The 17,409-nt window shown below is 35.1% G+C and overlaps 1 non-coding gene across 2 annotated transcripts in view; it reads left to right on the forward strand.

Moving 5' to 3' along the window:
- LOC131765244 (uncharacterized) overlaps window positions 1–16,991 on the forward strand; it is a 36,349-nt gene extending 19,358 nt beyond the window's left edge. Inside the window, exons 3-5 of one of the 2 annotated variants that reach the window (XR_010835630.1) lie at window positions 10,307–10,447; window positions 10,782–10,865; window positions 15,012–15,715. This is a non-coding gene — a transcript (uncharacterized protein). Of the gene's footprint in view, window positions 1–10,306; window positions 10,448–10,781; window positions 10,866–15,011 lie in introns of both variants that reach the window. The other variant, XR_010835631.1, reaches the window with a different exon arrangement.
- Window positions 16,992–17,409: the final 418 nt, after the last annotated feature.

A 17,409-nucleotide genomic window follows, 5' to 3' on the forward strand; every position in this document is an offset into this window, starting at 1 on the left:
ACTTTCCTAATTAGTTCATCTTTACTTCTATATCTCAGTCCAGCGCTAGAGCTATTTCTATACTTCCCTAATCTCTGAGAAAGCAGAGTTCTGTCTTTTGGGACCTTAGGTCATTTTTTGTTTTCTAGTTGAAACACAACCTAGGCTGTCTAAATTCTGTTTTTCTAGGCCCAGTTCAGTTCTTCCATCTGTAAAGCCTCTTGCCTTCCTATCTAGAACTCATTTCCTCCTTCACTGAATTCCTTATAGTATCTATTTCTTAATACTGCTTATTTTATATATCACTCACTTGGTATATATTCAACACAACAATTAGAAAAATATTATTATCTATTGTATGGTAGGTCCCATGCTATACACTGGAAACACAAAGTTCAACAAGGTAACTGTTCTAAGTGTCAAGGAGCTAATGATTTAGTGGAGTAAATTGTATATACACAACCAACCATTATGTAATTTTATAAGTATTACAATAGAAGTCTGAAATGGTGGGGACCTGGATAAATATTGATTAGTATGGAGAAGAAAGGGAGTTTTGTAAAAAATTACAGCTCATAGGAATGGAATGAATGAATGTATCCTTCAAGAATAAGCTTTTGGGCACCATTTCTTCCTGAGCACCTTCCCTAAGCTTCCAGACTAGGTTTGGTCCTCTTTCTTCAGTGCTTGGGTATTCCTCTACTGCAGTACTTATCCTATTATATTGTAATAAACTCTATATGTCTGTTTCTCCTACTATACTGTAAATTTCTTGAAAAAACGACTCAATTTTGAATGTCTAATACCTAACACAGTGCCTGGTACATAGTAGATAATCAATAAATGTCTTAAAAACTGAACAACAAAAAGAAAACATGAGTATCTGGGGAACTGTAAGCAATTTGGTGAGGTAGAGTGTAAGAGGCACGGGAGGAGGGAAAAAAGTTGCTGGAGATCAGGCTAGAAAATAGACTAGCACAAAGTTGTGAATGACCTGATTAACTAGGCTACATAATGAGCCATGTAGTGTTAGTTTTATATGCATACTTATCTTTTTATATGCATATTTCTGGCCAGAATGCATTTTTTAGAGACAAAGATTACATTTTATGTCATAGCATTTACTTCAGTATGAGGCATACTTTCTTGCAGATAGTAGATATTCATTCAGCAAGTCAAAGAATAATTAAATCATCAGATGAGAGCGTTTACTTAAGGTGCTTTGAAAACTGTTATTATTTAGCTGTCAATGATTATTGATTGACAGTAAGCAGTGACTAACTACACTCTGTCGTAAATAATGACAGAAGAAGGATTCTTTTGATCCATTCTTTTCCTCTGAACTGAACCTACTGCCATTCTGAAATCATAGAGCCATAAGCAAACTTAAAATATTGAAAAGTATGGTTACTTTTTTGTATTTGGCAAATTTGGGGGCTCTTCACTCATGAAAAAGGATCAAATGAGATGAAAACAAATTAACATAGTTTTTTTGTTTGTTTGTTTTGTTTTGTTGTAATAAAGTTTTCACACTGTTTCTTGGCACCAATAGAGAGTCTGTCAAATTTCCTCTCTTTGACCTTAGCCAGACAAGAAAGAAAAAACTGCCTGGCTTGCTAAGGCTACAATTCTGTAGTGAGAACTGATTTATACAGTCATGTTTCTAAAGTACTGTGAAATAGAGTTTGATTCAATACTATGCTTGTAACTGTTTAACAACTGGCTTTCTAGAAAGGAAAAAAAAAAAAAAAAAACTCCCTAATTTGTAGTGTTTGCTGATTTTAGCAATTTAAATAGAAATACTTCCATCATGGCCTACTCCAAGCTACCCACAGGAAATGACTGACATTTGGGGTTGGGAAGAGATGCCAGTGTTCAATTCATTAAACTGTAGGAGCCACTCTAACCTTGCTAGTGTGATGTTAATAATAACTGTCATAACTTAAGAAATGTTTAATGAATATCTATTTACACAGCCAACTCTCTTCTAAATGCCTTACGTGGTGTATTTCATTTAGAACACACAACAGCCTATGAGGTAGGTTCTACTTTATAATTCCCATTTATAGGAATCTGTGTCTCAGAAAGGTTAGGTAATTTACTCACATTACACAGCTAGGAAGAAGTGGACCATAGCTTCAAACATAGACAATTTGACTCCAGAACCTACTCACCTAAATATTATTCTATTTTGCTTTCAGGATAAAATAATTATGTTTAGCATAATTTTTATGTTAAATGTATTTTGTATTTAATGTAAATGTACGTAATTCCTTTAAAATTTGAAGTAAATTGTAGTTCTATGAATTTGCCATGTCCAGCTAAATATTTATTATGCAACCAACCAGAACAAAGTGACTAACCTAAACAGAAAAACTATACAGAAGGAGAAAGCAATCTAAGTAATTACAAGTTTGTGTGATAAAAATGATAGACATTTTGCTATCTCAAAATTTTGAAAAGATTCTTGTGAAAGTTTAATTGAAAAGAATTCACAATTAATTTTTAAAAGAGGTGTTATTTACAGTTGCATGAATTCCAAAATAATACAGGCTCTTGCTTTTATTTCAGCAGCAAAGAATCTTTTAATTCATGCTGAAATTTACTAGACCATCAGATGAGTGTTGGAAATAGTTGAACATTTCCAGCTCCCCCCCCCCGCTCCCCCCCTACCCCGGCCCTGGTTTTCCAACACTGAGGGCTCAGGTAAATGATTATTCTTGAATAGCTAAATATGCAAAAAATACAATAGTACATTAATGAAATAATATTTAGAACTAAAGAAAGGGGAGCAGATGAAACTGTGGATGTCTAAACATACAACATGGCTGTAAACTGGAAGGACTTCAGAAGATTTAAGTAAGGCCTGACTTTACACTTTAGGCAAATGAACCAGCATAGACCCAAGACCTGGAATTGTGAAAGGGCTTTATATATTTGACGAATGGTGAGAAGCTTAGTGCTGCAGGAAAGCTAGTTGTGAAAGTATACAGAAGCTGAAAAAACAGTTTGGAGATGAACTATGAAGAACTTTGCATGTCAAATTAAAGAGCTTGTATTTTATTCTGTATGTATCAAAGAGTCAAAAGAAGTTCTTAAGTCAGGAAACATGTAACAAAGTGATTAATATTTTAAGAAGAAAAGTCTCATGGTAGTGGTGGGTAGAAGTGGAGGGGAGACTAGTAAAAAGGTCATTCTTTTTACTATTCTCAGCAGGAGATGATGAGGGCCTGAAATAAAGCTGAAACATCATGGATAAAGAATAATTGAAGGTTAATTCCTGGGTTATATTTGATATAGAATTAACAATATTTGATGAATGTCTACATAGGGGTTGGGTGATGGGGAAAGACTGTAAAAGAGAGAAAAAATTAAGGATAACACTAAGAGTCTCTAGGAGAGTCGGTAGATAATGATGTCATTAATGAAAATTGACAATAAGGAGGTGATTTAAAGCGTAAAGTATTTGCTTATACATTGTCTCATTTAAGACCATTTTATTAAGTTACAGTTGTTGCTCTGCTGAAAGGTTAATCGCATATGTGGATATATAGAGCACCATGGTTTTCTGAAATATTTTTCCAACTAGAACTTCTTAGTGACTTGATAAAAAATGCTTTTGGTGTTATTTATAGCCATATTTATTTTAAATATTTTTAGTAAGTGATATTTTCCTCTTTAACCCCTGTATTTTATTTAAATATTTTTAAATAAATTTTTTATTTTTATTTTTATTTATTTTTGGCTGTACTGAGGCTTTGTTGCTGCGCGTGGGCTTTCTCTAGTTCCTGCAAGCCGGTGCTACTCTTAGATGCGGTGCGCGGGCTTCTTATTGCAGTGGCTTCTCTTCTTGTGGAACAGGGGCTCTAGAGCGTAGGCTCAGTAGTTGTGGCGCACAGGTTTAGTTGCTCGGCATGTGAGATCTTCCCAGACAGGGCTCTAACCCGTGTCCCCTGCATTAGCAGGCAGATTCTTAACCACTGTGCCACCAGGGAAGCCCTGGTTTAAATATTTTTGTTAGTTGTTCTTACTAGGTGTTTTTTGTTGTTGTTGTTTTTGTTTTTTTGTTTTTTGGTACACGGGCCTTTCACTGTTGTGGCCTCTCCCGTTGCGGAGCACAGGCTCTGGACGCTCAGGCTCAGCGGCCATGGCTCACGGGCCCAGCCGCTACGCGGCACGTGGGATCTTCCCGGACCGGGGCACGAACCCCGCGTCCCCTGCATTGGCAGGCGGACTCTCAACCACTGAGCCACCAGGAAAGCCCCTTATTAAGTGTTTAAAATATATTTGTTTATCTTGTCAGTCTGAAATATAGTTTTAGGTTGAGTGTATTTATTCATCATTTACATGCTTTATTAAAAGACATAAAAGAGAAAAACTGTCCTGTCGAATATCTGCTCTTACCATGAAATTTAAATGACATTAATACTGGTAATATTTAAAGTCAGTTTTTGGCTCTGTGTTGTTATGATCTCAAGCAAGTCTCCATTTTTAACATATAAAATCAAAAACAAAACAAGAAGCTTAAAATACACTTAAGACACCACAAAATCCATTTGGATTGGTAAAGGTATAGTAACAGTAATATAATTACATTTTTTCTCACTAACTGAAGTAAACTGAGGCACTGGGGATGTAAAAATGAATAGATCTTTGCCCTGATTAACACAGAGTCTGGTAGAGGGGATGTAAACACTCAATACAATGTTGTAAGTGTTATAGTATAGTTGAAAATTAAGTTCTACAGGAACACAGATGAGGATACAAATAATTTTGCCTGCGGTTTGGATAGGGCAGGGATGAGGTAGAGCTTTCACAGCGGAGGTAGCTTTTGGGTAGAACCCTTTTAGGCTGAATAGGAATCTGTCAGATGGAGAAAGAGAAGGGCTTTGAGAACATGCATGAAAAGACACGAAAATAACAAACAGTCTCGCGCAGGCAGCACAGGGCAAATTGTAAAAAAAGATGAAGCCAAAAAAGTTAAGGTGGGATCTAGTTGTGAAGATCTGCCATACCGTGCTAAGGATATTGGACTTCAGGCATCCTGTGGTACTGAGTGAATTTCTGACTTAACTCTAACAGGAGCTTTTGTTATATTTTAAGCATGAGGTTTATCTCATTCTTTCCTTCCTTCAGAGCTGAGCTGTAATAGGACACCAAGCTGAAAGGAATGACAGGTGCTGGCCTTAAAGCTCAGTTTACTGTTTTTTACGGAGGTAGGAGTTTTCTAAGGAAGGGCAGGTAAAGTGCTACAGAAAAATGTGACATGTGAAATGGGCCTTGAAGAGTAGGGAAGATTTGAACATCTCATGTATATTTTGATTAAGATGAGTTGAAGATACAATTTTTTGCATTTCTCATAACTATTTGCAAGGTAGCATTTTAAAAATAAAGGAAAAACACACGTAGTAGTTTCAATAGGCATTGATTAAAATGACAGTGGTCATTAATGTAATGTTGAAATAAGTAAGTGCAAGGAAGGACTTCTTTTCCTGTCTTCATTGCTGTGTTTCTTCAGAAAAAAAAACAAAAACAAAAACCCATACGTTTCTATACACTTAAGAGCATCTTAGACATAGTTCTCAAACAGTTGTTGAATTAAACTGAAAACTTCTGGGTTTATTTGAATTCTAGTCCTTAAACAACGCATACTTTTAAAATAATGGTGTGATAGAGATTTAAAAAATAGTGTGTTCTGGGGAAAACTAGCAAGATGAGAAACAAACACCAAGTTACAGATCAATCTAGAATCACAAAGCTATGGCATTTCCTATACAGATAGAAAGCTTATTTCTAATGTTATGTTAATGTACCAGTCACATCCACCTTGGCTATGCAAGTCAGTTTAGAGGCTGATTAAAGCGTAGAACAGAGTGCATTTGAATGGAATGTAGAACTGAGGAAAATCTGGGATAAAAAAACATTGGAACTAAAGATATATAGAAGCAGCACTTTGAGAACTCCTTGAGTATAATCTGAGCCACTGCCACATTCTTATTTACAGCATTGATGAAGTGCTTATACTGTAAGGCTTTCAACAAATTTAAGTAAACATTTCTCCGGAAGAATTCACAGCCAAAGTAATGCCTAGAATTGGAATCACAGCATATCTAAGTATTTACAAGAGAGGAGGCTGGTGAACAATTTATTACCTTAAGTTATTTGCCAGTCATATTTTGCCATTTATACACCTATGGGTTATGAAATTGGGATTCCTGTTGCACATTATTGCAGTCCTTATAATTTTTTTTTTTTTTTAACCAGGGAACATACAACTTATCAACTTTGAAACAATCATCAAGGGGACTGATGTTTTTGATTACTGAGCAGTAATTGCAAGTTTCTTAATAAACATTTTGAAAATCATTTTCTTCTTTAGAAGTACAACATTCACAAAAGTCAGAATTGACTGAAGATAATAAATAAATTGTTCTCAAAGCAGAGGATAAAGAAAAACAACATTTACAAAATTTATTAGGTGTGACTCAGAACTGTATGATTATTCGTGCTTACACTAAACAGAATAGCTGAAACATATAATTTTTATCTTTAAGTAGTGGTATTCACAATATTGGGAAAGAAAACTCCACAGCGCATATGAAAACTTTTTTCTACAGTCTTAAAATGAAGATTAATAATTTATCTGGATAATAGTTTCTACACACATTTTTTCCTGAAATATTCAGATCGCTAAGTACCAGTGCCGTCCTTTCCCAAAACACACTTCATGAGTGAAGTGGAAACCTGATTTTCAATGCCACTGGGGTCATTAAGAGCATTTTGGAAAGTTTTTCCGCACACAGAGAGATTTGGTTTGGTGTTTACAGAACTACGTGGTTTTACTGGACAAGACGCTCTGGAGAAACTGTGGAGAAGTCGCTTCTGAGGAAAACACAGAGTTTTAGAATTAAAAAAATAAAGCTGTTTCCGTTCACAAATTTTAAAAGAGAGATTCTGACTTTTCTCATTAATTCTACCAGAGGGAAGAAAAAGTTTCAATCAGCTACAACCCTGGCAATAGCAAAGGGCACTAAAAATAGGCAAAGTAACTGTCCCAGGCGCTCGGTGCTTTGAGGGAGAGACTACTTGGGACTCGCGGGAGTGCGGTGGCTGGGGGCGCGGCCTAGGCCTGGGCCTTGGGGGCGTGGTCGGGGCGTGGTCGAGGTGGGCTAGCCCTGAGACTAGGGCCGAGGCCAGGCTTCAAGGGGCGTGTCAGGGGCGTGGCCTAGGCGGGGTCGGGGGTGAGGGGCTCGGGGGGGCGGAGCCACCTTGCGCCTGCTAAGAGACCCGAGTCTGGCCGGAGCCTCTGACAGATTCCCTCAGTTCGCTGTCATGTCGTTCACTCCGCGCGCGCTGCAGGTTGTGGAACTCGGGGAGCCTGCTTCCCCTTTCCCGCCTCCTGACGACCCTGATTCCCCACCACCCCGTAGTAAGCGGCCCCGTCTTGAGGAGCCCGGTGGTGTTTCTGAGGCAGGATGGAGGCTGCCTTTGGTGCCTCGCTTGTCTGAGGTGGAAAAAGTCTGGGAGTCGTCAGCCAGACCCTTCAAGGCGCTCCTGCTTTCAGCTAAGGAGATTTTTGATAACTCCACAGACTCGCATGTGGAGAAATCTGTCGGTGAGAAGCAGATGTGTAATCTGGGATGCCAAAATAGCAGATTTGTGATGAAGAGTTGTTTGCGGTCTCTCCCCTCCCAAAGTTTTGATTCTGGTTTGAAGGCTTCTAGAGCGTCTTGTGAACCAGGGCTGTGTGACAGAGAGTCCTTCGGTGTGCATTGCAGCGATAGATCTAGAACAGAGGCTAGTCAGCTTCCCAACGCCTCTATACATGATGGACAGGCAATTAAAAACGAGGATGGAAAACGATATTTACTCCAGGGGAGAGACAATAGCCAGGAAGACAATAATTGCACAAAACAGACAGAAAATTCATTTTTAGATGTTACCTTTTACAAGGAAACCAAATCAACGTTTCGTGATATTAAGAACAGATGTAAAGCTGACAGCGTTATGCCATCAAATAAAAAAGAAAATAGCATTTCAGCATCTACACTAAAAATATCAAAATCTCAAACCCAGCCCAGCATGGAAATTGCCAAACCCAGCTATTTTAGAGACAGGAGCACGATAAGTATCCCTGAGTTTCCAACTGATTTAAATAGTAAAATGTCTTCTGTCTATTTAAAGGAAATAATGAAGAAAAATGACAAAAATGAGGCATATGTGAGGGATTTCACAAACATTCACTGGTCCCCAAATAGACCTGATGTTAAGAAGCAAAAGTTACAGGATGATAGAAAAATTGTGGATGCAGAAAATATTTTTTCTGAATGTTATGGAAGTAACCACCAGTCACTCAGCAACCAAAGTGTTTGTGTGAGAAAAAAAGACTTGATCAGTTTACACTACTATAATCACTGTAGTATCAAGTCTGATGCAATAGACTCTGCAAAGAATTTCACTATAAAGCTAGAAATTGCAAATTGGGAAGAGGCAGAAACATGCCTGGACAGCTACATATCTACCAGATTGGAAAAATCAAAAAGCTGGGACTGTAACATTAGACATATTTTGAGAAAAAATAGGAAAAATTGTTGGATTATGGATAGTTACAAAACTAAATGTGAAAATGTGAAAACAACTGGAGAAATATTGAATTTGCAACAATTATTAGAAACAGAACTTTTCAGCAAAGAAAATTATCACAATACAGAAGTCATGAAACCACATGAAAAATCAGAGCCTCTCATGATAGAAACACCGGGTAGTCAAAAAGCTTTAATAAAAATGTTTTGGTTAAAAGGTAAAGGAGAAAATGATAATATGCTACAGTTGAGATGTTATACTACACAAAAAGACTTTCATTTAAGCAGTATTTTTGAAAATTTCATTACAGGAGTTTTTTATTTCCTTAAAAGTATTTCAGGAAATCAAAAAGATAATAATATCTTAACCTGGTATGGAATTTTGAAGTGTAAAGATCAAATTGCTGTTCAAAATCTAATAACTAGGAATATGAATGTCAATAGAAAGAATGATATTTTAAGCATATATTTACAAACCAGTGTTTTAGACCTTCTAAATATTATATTGAAAACCAACATAACATCTTTGCTCAATAACTTTGACTCTTTAACAATAATTGAAAATGATTCTAAATTAGACGAGGGATGCATTTTCAAATGGGTAATATATTTGAATTATCCAAAAAATGTTGCAGTGAAAAAACTTATCAGTTCCTCCAGTATGACGATTAAAAGCATACACTTTCCAATTTTTGAAACATATCAAAAAATTCCCCTTTTAATGGACTTTGATGACATCGATGAAATTTTTTTGACAAAAGAAATTAGTTACAAGAATAAGAGTTGTCCTGAACGACTCATGAGTGTGGGAAACTGTAGTCCTAAAACTGTTAAAACACGTGTTAAGTCTTGTCCTCAATTTATACAGATCCAGAAATATATTAATAAAAAATCTTATGAAATAAATATGCAGAACCAAGATTTATATTCTGAAGGAAAACAAAAGCATAATAAGATCAACAGATTTAATTTTAAATGCATATATGAAGATTTCTTCAATATTAGGCAACAGGCTATACAGGCAAGCCACGACAAAAAACACAATGAACAAACCAATCTGACGACTATAACTCCGGTGCTAAATTTTGGGGACTTGATAAGTGAAATTGAAGAAAAAAAATATGACTTAATTTTGAAGGAGGAAGTAAAAGTCACAGCACAAAGTTTAACAAACAGTTGCCAAGTTCATGAAGATATTAAGATAGAAAAGGAAGAGAAAAGGAGTTTTTATTCAACGGAAGGCCTATTTGTTGTGCAACCAGTTTCATTAATGAGTAAGAAAGTAGATGTGGAAGAAACTAAATATGTTAATCGAAATAATGTAGCTGACAGAAGTGAATCTGAGAATATTTTGCAAGAAAGTGAGTTAGCTAATTCAAAGCATTTTCATCCAAAGAATGACTCTTCAGAATGTTTTAATCTTCAATTTGAAACTCACTTGAGTGTAGGGAGCAATGACTGTTTGCAGGACGTACCTGCCAAGAGTTTATCAAGAGACGCTCTGACAATAGTAAACGATTTTGAGATGAAGAGTAAATTTGATTTAGTACTTGAAGAACTTCATATGTTTCATGAAATTAGTACGGAAAATGAAATTCTAAGCACTGTGGAAACCAACAATGGGCAAGAAAATGACTTTGTAGAAAATAATGATGTTGAGGAGGTAAAAACGGAGATTAAAAAATGTTTGAAAATGGGTACAGAAAACAAAATATGTTCATCTTCTTTGCTCTGTGATACGATAGCAGGTCCTAATACGTATAAAAAACACCAAAGTTTATTTAAATGGAAAAAAGTACCCAAAAATGGAGAACAGGAAGTTCCTAATGAATATTGCTGTCCACGAACATCAGAGGAAGAATTACTCTATTCTACTTCTAAGGAAGGTATGAAATTCGTTTTAAAATATACTTTCTGAGTTAAAAGAAAATGCTGCTTTTTTTTTTCTGTGTAGGCCAAATATATAATTTTGGCAAAAAAGAAGATAAGGTATAAGACAATGTTTATTGATGCATTATTATTTTTCTATAAAAATAAAAACTGAAGTTGATGGGAACAAGTGATGAAATTTTTAAAAGGAGCTTTGAAATGTCCTGTTTTACTTATCTAAATATTAGGAGCCAATGGGAGGAAATATTCCTGAAAAAGTAATTTTTTTATAGTATTAACATTTTATAAAACAGTTACTTTTTGCTATAACACATTGATCTTTATTTTTAGATTGTGAAAAACCTTCACCTGAAAGACCAGCTTTCTTCTCTGATGAATTTAAGGAAGAAAAATTTAATTATTTACTGAAGGGAGGTAAGATTTTTAGTTATTTTCTATAATACTTTCTAAGATGATCATTGCATTTTTGTACTTTTAGCATGAAGAAAATATACTTAGGGTGTTAACTAATAAATACAAAGATTTAATACTTTTGTAAACATTAATAATTTACTGATGCAAATTCCTATAGCTAAAAATTGGCTAAAAATTAAAATATCATTTAGAATGTAATTAGAAAATGCACTCTAAAACTGTTTAAATATTTGCAGTGATGCATTGCAATAACTATATGATAAAATAGGTGTTTTATATATATATACATATACATATATATACCTAATATACACATCTAATGTATGTAACATTAATTAGCAAAAATGAAAAAGGCATTTATCTAAGTTGGATTTATGTTGATTTTACTCCCAATTATACATTTATTATTATTGTTTTCTATTCTTGAAAGATTATGAGGCTCTTTATATGTACATCTTATGTAGTGATTTTGAGAGAAATTAGCATCATTTACATATATTAACGTGATTTAGGACTATGGCATTTAAACTTTTGCTTACTATAGAAAATCAAACTGAAGAAAAGTTAAACAGCTAACCTTATCCTTTGCCTAAGAGATGTTTAATATCAGAATAAGACACACTAAGTCTAACACCTGTTCTAACTTGTAGCACCAATGGGGGTGAGGTAGGAGTTGGATTAAAATTAGGGAATTATTTTCTGAATAACTACGTTTTCATTTGGTCAGAAATTGCTGGTATTACACAATAAGACTAGATCTAGAAATAATAATCATGTAGGTGAAGTATATTTACCAAAATATCTTCAGTCATGCGTCATTTCTCAAAGCATTTCTCCTGGCTTCTCATCAGTAGAATTGCTGTCCCTGGTACTTTTATTCAGTCACTTCAGAATTGCATAATTTCCTCTTTTCTTAGTTTACAATGAAATACTCTTAAAAATTAATCCAAGTCCTTGGAAGATCAAAAGCCCATGGGAAATTTCTTCTCCCACGAATAAAGGAAATAATTAAAGGAACAATACTCTCTAAGACTAAAAGCGGGATGGTGGAATTGGCCTGAAAAGGATAGAGGTTGTTTCTTCTAGGACAGGAAGGAAGGAAGAAATTGGGTTTAGGAACATATGCTCTGATAGAATAAAGGAGGATTAGGGAGCACAAGCCCATATTGTCATCATGATGTTAATTGTGATAATAAAAAGGATATCGGAGGCAGATTAAAGTACGTGCCTAAATTGGGAAAGAAATGTTACACTTGTTGGAAATATCTGAACCCATGATACTCTACTGTGGCTTCACAAGGAAAAGTTCCTCCTTGTCATGAAATATGAAAAATAACGTGTGAGGTCAGCCAGAGTTATTGAATACTATGTTAGGATCGTTGTCTCGAATCCACTTTCAAAGTGCATAAAAATGGAATGAAAGGGCTTCCCTGGTGGCGCAGTGGTTGAGAGTCCGCCTGCCGATGCAGGGGACGCGGGTTCGTGCCCCGGTCCGGGAAGATCCCACGTGCCGCGGAGCGGCTGGGCCCGTGAGCCATGGCCGCTGCGCCTGCGCGTCCGGAGCCCGTGCTCCGCAACGGGAGAGGCCACAACAGTGAGAGGCCCGCGTACCGCAAAAAAAAAAAAAAAAAAAAAAGAAAAAAAAGAATGATCTTCCTGAGGCTTGTTAAAATCCATAGTGCAAGGGAAAAGTTGGGAGATACTGTGAAGTGGGGATAATAATGGACTAACTGCCTAGGGAGCGTGGGTGCCGGCTTATGTAGGGTGATTTTAAAGGTATTGGAAAACTGATTGTACAGAAATGTTATTGATACCTACCCACTTGTCATCATGATGTCTCCAATTAAAGTTTCTACTACTAATATCTCCAGGGTATCCTATCTCTGCTTGTCTCTTCTCTCTTTGTGGTATGGAGAAGGCAAGTACTTTGAGCATGTTAAATGCCAGCTAGCCAGTGCGCCAGGTGCTTTATATATCATTTAGCACCAATACTTCTCTAATTTTAATGTGGATATATGTCAGCCAAAGAATGTCACTAGTCACCCAACTCTACAAGGATTGAGTCATTAGCCACCGCACTTGCTGACCTGCAGCACACCCTGAAAGGAGTTCAGGGCAGAGATCAGGAATGAGGCATTCTGTGCTCTGGAAAAACTGGCAGAACAGGCCTTCAGATAGATATTTTCAGGAGAAAATTGTATGAATCCAATTTCTTGCATCTTCCCATACTTAGAAAACCACTCAAATAATTGAGATATCTGTTCCTCCTGACTAGCAGTAACCTTCTACCAAGATGTGTGTCCGATTGCAGGTACCCCTTCTCCAAAATCACATATATGCTGACCTCCTCCCTTACCTCTTCAGAGCTATCTGAGAGGCTGTATCTTGGGGTATGGTCCACAATAAGTCCCCAAATAAAACTGAAACTCACAGTTCTCAAGTGAGTTTTTATTTCATCTGACATATGAATCACCTGGGTGTCTTATTAAATAATTCTGATTTTGTTGTGTGGTAGGCTCTAAGATTCTGCATTCCTGTCAAGCTCCTAGCAAATGGAGATGCTGCTAGACTTTGAGTTGAGCTGGAACTTTGAGTTACAAGGATTTAGAAAACAACTGACTTGGCATTATTTCTAAAAGACCACTAACAACCTTCATGACTTTTTTCTTTAACATTGATTTCTAAAATGAGCAATTTCTGGTATTATGTTTGGACGTTTAGAATTGTTACACAATACAAAGCAGTAAGTTAGTCTAGTATATAGCAATAATAAAAGGGATCATTATTTATTTTTTTAAAAATGTAGGAAATCCAAGGAGACAAAGAAGCATATTCTTTTTTTTTTTTAGAAGCATATTCTTATAGCCACAATTTAATGACTGTTTAAGGTCATGTGCTTTGCAAAAGACCTGCTGTTGATACAACTTGGTTCAGTGATTTCCCATTTCCCATCCATTGAAAAATTACCAGAAGTATCTATTGTATTAGAATGTGAAAGAGGAAAGCTATACTTTGAAAAAGTAATCAAATAGACTAATCATAGCTTTTTTCTGAAACAATAATTTCATAATAAAGAAGTATACTTAGCATAGATTGCTGAAATTACCTAATTTATAACCAAATCTAGTATATCACTCATGATCCAACAATTTTATTTTAGACCATCCTTTTTCATTTAAAAAAATGAAAAAATCTAGCAATACATTTTTCCTCTTATTTTTATAATTAATTTTATAATTTTAATGTTGAATAAAATATCATAAATTGTCTTACAGCTATTTTTGTGTTTTCTCTCTATTTACATATAGCTAAATTTTGTATTTTATTTCATTATTGTTTACATAGATACACACAGATTCTATTTGATTCAGCTTGGTAGAAATCATGCTGTTTACCTTTTATCATATTTAACGTTAGGTTAATTACACTGTTTTTAGCATAATGTGCTGTTATGTTAAGGTCACACTAATTCATTAAAGCTTGATACATTTTTAGCTTTACATATGTACCCTATTGTTTATTTTTTTAAAAGTACTCAAAGTAAGAGGTATTTGGTTAATGAGAGGTACTCATTATCAAGAGTAATTGATTCTACTTGTTTGGTTAACTGATTTAGTAACATATATACCTCCATGAAATGTTTAGAACTTTTTAGAAAATGTTAGTGTGATGTTAAATAAAAACTTCAAAATTAGAGCCCTACATGGATACGTAACAGATGAAATACATTTGTGCTCTATTATTGATAATAATCTTTATTAGAAGCCAAATGTAATTATTAACAGTATAGTCTAGTAACTTCTAATAGAATAACAACATGGTCTTTACAACAACTGCATCAAGTTAACTTTAAAACCTATATAGTTTTTTTTTTGTTGTTAAGTCAGATTTCCTGAATGGAACACTGATTTTATTTAGCTGCTATTTTATTGTATGTTTGGCAAGTTACTTAAATTTTTTGTGCTGAGTTTTCCACTTTTAAAAAATGGAGATTGGAGTAAGTAAAGTAATGCATTCAAAGCACTTAGCTCAGTGACTCAGTAAATGTTGCTAGTATCATGATTAGAAGTTAGTAAAAATTTTTAAGCATAGAAACTATGAGTGATTTTTACTCCCTTATGTACTTTTATCGTCTTATACTTTTAGGTGGTAACTTTTCATATGGAATTTCAAGAGTACTACCTCTTAAGACATGCAGTCGACCAATCAGAATTGGTTTGTCAAGAAAAGCTAAGCTTAGACGACTTCATCCCTATCTGCAATAAATATGTTACAAGAACTTAGAAGAAGGTATTGGACTTTAATACTTCAAAACATTTCACATCTATAAATCTTCTGTTTCTTTCTTTGGATAAATGCTTCCTTCCAGCTTAGGAGTTTTAGGCTTTCTTTATTATAAAATATGGAGAGGGTTTTGTGTGTATGTATCTAATATGTGTATCTACCTTTAAATGTTATAAAATATTTCTTTAGTGTTTCATATTGCATTAACAATATTCACATTAAAAAACAATGTTCACATTAAAGGCTTTTCATAATCTTATAAAATGTCAACTTATTTTTCATGATATATGTATATAAAGCTTTTGTGGAGAACATTGCTAGTGTTTATTGGTTTCTCAAGAGGATCTATGACTCACAAAAAGGTAACGAACCACTGTTCAAATCCACTCTCCCTATTTTTAAAGTGAAAAAAAACTAGAAGTGCAAAGAGGATGGGTAAGTTTTTCAAGATCACTTAGTCAGGATTGGGGTAGAGGCACTCTCCTCTGTAGCACTTTCTTTGTATTCACTTTCTAGTTTTAGTTTCTCCCTCCAGAGTCTATCTTTGGCGCCAGAGCAGAATTATGATCATGTAGTTAATACCTACTATTAACTTGTTTATTCATAAAACAAAAATATTTTGATACTCCTGCTACTGTATTAGGTTCAGTAATAGAAAACGTAAGAAGACATGTATAAGACTGGCCTTATGGAGCTTAGTTTCTGTACATAGAGGAAATAAATAATATACATAATTTAAAGGTAACCATTAGTAGAGTAATACTTTTCAAAACACTTGGCAAAGAAATAATAAAGTGGGCTACTTAGCAAAAAGTAAGGAAAGAAGGAAGCATCAAGAAAAGATAAAAATCAGAAAGCAAACAATGACAGAAGGAAGACTGACGTATCAATTCACAAAATAAATATGACTGGATCAAATTATCGTATTACAAGCCAAGGTTCTCAGACACATTAAAAACCATTTCAAACTCAGCTCTATACATTAATTTTGATCCCCCACCAGGTACTTTCTAACTTCAATATCCTGCTCTAATTTCTTGTTTTCCCCCCCAGAACTCATCACCTTCTCACACACTATATAATTTATATCTTGCTGGAATACAAGCTCCTTGAAGGCAGGTTTCTTTCCCCTCCCCCCACTAATATACCCCAAGTGCCTAGAATAGTACCTGCCCCTTGTAAGTACCCATAAAATATTATTTGAGTATACGAATGAATAAATTTCTATACCTGCTCATAATAGCTATGTCTTTTTGAATTCTTAATAGCTTTATGATCTTGGGAAAGTCTTTATATCTAAAAAGGGGATAATAATATCTCATGGGATCATTGTGATGATTAAATGAGCTAATACATGTGATATATTTGTAACAGTTCTGACAGAACTACTCAGTAATGAATAATAATATACTGATACATAGTAAATACTCAATAATTAATAACTATTTAGAATGTTTGACTTGTTCTTTAATTTTTTTCCTGTATCCTGAATTAGGTTATCTTAAGGAGTATGCCTATTCCTTTGAGTCTGATGAAGATATTCCTTTAACTTTTTTTCTACATGGGTCCTCATCTTCCTTTTCCTTCTTTTTATTATTACTATAAGTCCCACGTTGGATTTTTCTTTTATCTTATACAAGGCAGATCTCATCACAATCAAGGTTTGTCTGCACAAACCAAGGTTTGTCTTTTTGCCTATTCCTTGTTGCTGTGTGTGAATACTGAATTTTGTTCTCATATAAGTTTCTCTAGGGCAAATTTTTGTGCTTCCAGTCTTATTCCTAATTTTAGGAGGTTTTATATATGCTTTCATTCTTTCTCTAATAAATAGTATATAAGTTTACAACCACTATTGGTTCTTTCACACTCTGAACTACGTGATAAGTTTCAATTCCTAGCACATACCGCTGCAGTGGTTTTCCATGCCACTACCCCGCTACTACTTTGATTTGTAGAGCTTTTCTCATTAAAATTTTGAGGAAGATTACACCTCCTCAAATGGGAAATTTGCTCGGGCTAGTGTCATTACTCAAGTACACCTTCCCCCAATAACACCTACCCAAACACACATATGTACACAGAAACAGACCCCACCTTCCCTCTTCTCCCTAGTTCTGTGAATTCTTGTCTCTGGAATTAGAAGGTTGGAGGATAGGAGGGAGGTAACATTTTGGCTCTTTTGCTTTTGTCTTCATAGCCAGGTTTGAAGAGTCCGCATTGAGGGCTATGGTAGAAGACATTTAAAATTGAAATCCACCCT

The sequence above is a fragment of the Kogia breviceps genome, chromosome 11 (assembly GCF_026419965.1).
Source record: "Kogia breviceps isolate mKogBre1 chromosome 11, mKogBre1 haplotype 1, whole genome shotgun sequence".
Classification (NCBI taxonomy): Eukaryota; Metazoa; Chordata; class Mammalia; order Artiodactyla; family Physeteridae; genus Kogia; species Kogia breviceps.